Genomic DNA, 5,622 nt, shown 5'->3' with positions numbered 1-5,622 from the left:
CCCGCCCCTCCTCGCGACTTCAGGGAGCAGGCGCAGTCGCGGCGCCGGAATCCCTTGGTGTGGCTCGAGGACGCAGGCATCTAATGCGCAGCTTTAATTACCCGGAAGTGCGGTCCCTGAGACTTCAAACCCTTTGTCCCGGCCGCCGGAAGTGCCCGCGAGTGATTAGTTGGCGTTTCGCAGCGAATGCTGATTCAGCCTTGCTGACTTCAACGATTCCCCGAGGTGCTGTCTTCACCCTGGAGAGTCTAGGTGATGTTTGGTGTGAAAACGTTAAAAATAAAGCCTGAGCCAAGCCTATCGAAATTGAGGAAAGTTACGGCTCAGAGAGGAGCTATAACCTGTGAAGGTCACAGGGTGGCAGAAATAGGTTTAGAAGCTTTCCCTCTTCCTTACCCTACCGCCCCTCACTTTAGTGAACCCGGGTCAGCTCATTTAGCTTTTCCTTCTGCTGAGCCCAGAAGTGCGTTTTGGACTATTAACTTTTCCACTCTTAAATCTCAGAGCAGTATTTAGCTTACTCATTGATGAGTGTATTGGAATTCCCTCTTGAAAGCATCTTGGCAGTCTGCATAAAAATACTCTGTTCCTATCCAGTAATCACATTTCTAGGAAACTATTCCATGGAAATAATACAGAGGAAGTTATTCTTAACACCATTATTTATTAGTATAACGGTAAATGTGGAAGAAATCTAAAGCCCAACACTAGAGAATGGTTGAGTAAATTATGGGAGATTATTCAAGGGAACTGTTTAACGTACACAACTTCTGCCTACTTATGTTAAGATCTTCAGTGACCTCTCCAAGAGGTAGCCCCCCACACCCCAATGTTTTTCCTTCATGGTCATTAAAAGTAGTTATTTGGATTCTTTGTTTACTTGTTCATTGCCTGCCACCTCTACAATGGGAGCTCTATTAAGGTAGGATCTTTTTGTTCACCACTGTGTATCCCCCTGGAGCTGACAGAGTGCCAGCACCTTCAGTGGGAGTTCAATAAATTTATTCACTAAATTTTCAACTATAGAAAATCATATTTATGAAGAGACTAATCATATGAGCAATGCTTATTCAAAAGTAAATTCAAAGAAGTATAAAAAACAAAAATATTAAATACATTAGCAAGTAAAGTTGTATTTTTAGGATAAAGTCTTTGTTTTGTTTTAAAATGTAATCTCTGTGCCCAACTTGGGGCTCAAACTCACTACCCCAAGATAAAAAGTCACATGCTCCCACCAACTGAGCCAGCCAGGCACCCCAGGATAGAGAGGCTTAAGTAATGAGAGAGTCTAGGTGATGACTTAAAAACAAAACAATTTTTGGGATCCCTGGGTGGCTCAGCGGTTTAGCGCCTGCCTTCAGCCCAGGGTGTGATCCCGGAGTCCCGGGATCGAGTCCCACGTCGGGCTCCTTGCATGGAGCCTGCTTCTCCCTCTGCCTCTCTGTGTCTCTCATGAATAAATAAATAAATTCTTTAAAAAATAAAAATAAAAAAATAAAAACAAAACAATTTTTAAGCATTTGATATATTTTATTACATACAAAAATTAAAAGTAAGTATAACAAAAACAAAAAAACCCACAAAAACCTCCAAAACCTAGGAATAGACAGATAAGATACTGCTGCATGAATAGAATTACTACAAATCGGGGCCAGCCTGCCTTCAAGACCTATGACTTGTCTTTTTTTTTTTTTTTTTTTTTTTGACATTTTAAGAATAGTTTAATTAACTTTTGCCTTATTCTTAAAGAGTGCTTTCGATGGGAACAAAGAAAGAATTATATATCAGAAGGAAAGAAAAACACTTATGAACATGTATAATGTCTTCTCAACCTGAAAAGCAGGAAAGGATAATAAATAGCAAAAAAACAGATAAAAATACTTCTATTACACCATATTGCAAGTGCATTTATAATTAGCAATGTATAACATTTATTTCCTTGACATTTCTCTTCCAAAGAGTTCACAGTGCTTCAGGGTCAGTTGAAACAGGGGAAGAATCTCAGGGAAGAATCCTTCACATAATAATAGGACCATTGGTGATAATGTCTCTCAGTTCTCTCCAAATCCATAAGGATGTATTTCCTGATGAGTGACTGAGCTTGGGGTCCAAGTCCCTGCTCCTCTGTGTCCGGTGTACTCGGACGCAAGCTTGAGCTTGTAAATCACCCTCATGCATTATGAGGTTGGTGGAGTATGTGACTCTTGATCTTGGGGTCATGAGTTTGAGTTCCATGTTGGGTACAGAGATTAATTTTAAAAAAATTTTTAAAGAATTACTACAAGTCAGTAAGAAAAGTACAATTCAACAGAAAAATGAACAAGGGATATGAATAATTCACAGAAGAAAAAATTAAATAGCCAACAAATTAGGAAAAGATGAACCTCATTAATACAGTGTGATAACACTGAGAGGTATAGAGGATGCAATAGCAATAGAGAGGGGTATCTAAATTGGAGTGGGTTGCAATGAAGATCTCCTAGATAGAATGATTCTTAAACTGATTTAAAGGATGAGTAGGAATTAACAAAAGAAAGGGGAAGGAAACCTTTGCAAAGTCTAGAAGCTACTGTTAACTTTGAAAAATAAATGCAGGGGATCCCTGGGTGGCGCAGCGGTTTAGCACCTGCCTTTGGCCCAGGGCGCGATCCTGGAGACCCGGGATCGAATCCCACGTCGGGCTCCCAGTGCATGGAGCCTGCTTCTCCCTCTGCCTATGTCTCTGCCTCTCTCTCTCTCTGTGACTATCATAAATAAATAGTTAAAAAATTAAAAAAAAAGAAAAATAAATGCAAGCAAAGAGTGGGAAAATGGAAAATGAGATGAGAGAGATAAGACGAAGGACTTGTCACAAAATGCTAGAAGTTTGAACTTAATCCTCAAAGATATCTGAAGTCATTGACTAGAGGGGGACATACAAGGATTTGTATATACAAAACTTATTGTGACTTCTCAGTGATAGAATTGAGGAGTGCCCACGTAGCAGAAAGAAGGTAAGAAATTATTATAAACCTGGCCTGACCCAGGGAAATGGACTAGAAACAAATATCTGACATCAAAGATGCTGTATGAGAAAAACTGCTTTTAAACTTTTAATTACATGAGTAAATACATAGTCATTCCAGAAAAATCGAAAAAGCAAACTATCAATCAGAAAAACAAAAATCATCCATATACTGTCATCCATAGATAATCGTGATATTTGGGATTTATCCTTCTGGAATACTAGAAATGTTAAGGAAGTAGAACATAGGGGACTAATGTCTAATTAGGCAAGGTTATTAAGTAAGAGGGAAGGGACTAGTGTTTAGAGAGTTTCTGATTTAGGAGGCCGAGGGGAATATTTGTGCCTAAGAAATTAGAGGAAGAGGAGTCAGACTGGAAGGAAAGCTGTTGAATTTTGTTTTGGATACCCTATCTAAACTTCCTCACTTTGTGATTTCTTCCACCTTTTCTCAGCTAAAACTGCTCTCATTAATGGTCACCAATGGGCTTCGTCTCATTGGATTCTATGGTCAGTTTTTAGTCATTTGCCACCTCTCTGCATTGTGTAATACAGTAACTGCTCCCTCCTTCATGGTTTCCATGACAACTCTCTGACCACTTAGTAGACTCTTGAAGGTAATTCTTCTTTTCTCTACCTTACATCTTAAATGCTGGTTATTTCCCCCAAGATAGTTCCTCTCTCCTTAGTCTACAAACTTTTTCTAGGCAATCTTAGCCATGACTTCAGCAGCCACTACTAATACATACATAGATGATAAATAAATGTTTATCTCAAACACCAGAATGATACACATAAAGCTTATTTGTACCTGGGGGTACCACACATAAACACTTCAAACTCAGAACATCCAAATCTTTTTTTTTTTTTTAAGATTTTATTTATTTAGGATAGAAAGGGGGGGGGGCAGAGACACAGGCAGAGAGAGAAGCAGGCTCCATGCAGGGAGCCTGACTCGGGACTCGATCCCAGGACTCCAGGATCCCAGAACTCCAGGATCATGCCCTGGGCCAAAGGCAGGCGCTAAACCATTGAGCCACCCAGGGATCCCCAGATCTGAAATCAGTATCTTACCTCTCAAACTTTATCCACTCTCTATGTTCACAGTCTTGGGAGATGGGTACCATCAGCTCCTCTTTTGCTCAAGCCAGAAACCCAAGAATTCTTATTTTACATTCATTAAGCTCAACTTGTTTTGTTTTGTGAGAGAGGAAGAGAGAGAATTTTTTTTTTTTTAAGATTTTATTTACTTATGAGAGACACAGAGAGAGGCAGAGACGCAGGAAGAAGGAGAAGCAGGTTCCTTCAAGGAGCCTGATGTGGGACTTGATTGTGGACCCCAGGATCACGCCCTGAACCAAAGGCAAATGCTCAATCACTGAGCCACCCAGGAGCGGTTGAGCCACCCAGGTGTCCTGAAGAGAAAGAATCTTAAGCAGCCTCCACACCCACAGGATGCAGTCTCATAACCCTGAGATCATGACCTGAATCAGGTGCTTAACAAGCCACCCAGGTGTCCCTCAATTTGTTGAATGTATGAAAGAACAATGAATGAATGAATGAATTCTTCATCATTCACGCTCCCATCCAAATTCTGGGTCTAATCAGATCATCTCCTTACCCACCTCATTCAGATCTCATGATCTCTCTTCTCTTTCACCCCCTTGCCATTTTCTGTATTACCATTAAAGTGGCCTCTGAGATAATCTTTTTTTTTAAAGATTTATTTATTCATGAGAGACACAGAGACACAGGCAGAGGGAGAAGCAGTCTCCATGCAGGAAGCCTGATGCAGGTCTTGATCCCCAGACTCCAGGATCACACCCTGGGCCGAAGGCAGGCACTCAACCTCTGAGCTACTCAGGGATCCCCTGGCCTCTGAGATCATCTTGAAGCCATTCATGATCTGAAACAAGCTCAAAAGATCTAGCTGACTCTGAATCCAATATGAACAATCAGTGAATAAAAGAAACCATTCTGAACCACCATGTAGTATCCTGAAACTATCACACTCATTTGTGCTACTGTGTCCTTGCAAAAGTTATTCCTCTACCTTAAATTACTGGGTATTTTTTAAGATCTCCTCTCCTGGATTTATTCTATTTTAGTAATTATTATTTTCTGATTGTTTACTTTTCTGCCACCATACTATGAGCACCCTTTGGTGATCCAGCACAGTGCTTTTTTCAATGTTTTTACACAATGAGTGCTTTTGAGATACATGAAAACTCTCCAAATACATATGATCACAAGATAATTACAAGTCTGTTGCTCAGCAGAAATTAAAACAAAGTTTGATGTTGAAAATATTGATACTTTTTTTTTAAAAGATTTTTATTTATTTATTGATGAGACACACACAGAGGCAGAGACAGGCAGAGAGAGAAGCAGGCTCCATGCAGGGAGACTGATGTGGGACTCGACCCCAGGTCTCCAGGATCATGCTCTGGGCCAAAGGCAGGCGCTCAACCGCTGAGCCACCCAGGCATCCCAAAATATTGATACTTTTTTAAAAAAAGATTTTATATATTTATTCATGAGACACACACACACACAGAGGCAGAGACACAGGCAGCCGGAGAAGCAGGCTTCCCACAAGGAGCCGGATGTGGGACTTG

The sequence above is a fragment of the Vulpes lagopus genome, chromosome 15 (assembly GCF_018345385.1).
Source record: "Vulpes lagopus strain Blue_001 chromosome 15, ASM1834538v1, whole genome shotgun sequence".
NCBI lineage: Eukaryota > Metazoa > Chordata > Mammalia > Carnivora > Canidae > Vulpes > Vulpes lagopus.
Note: the sequence above shows the minus strand (reverse complement) of the source record.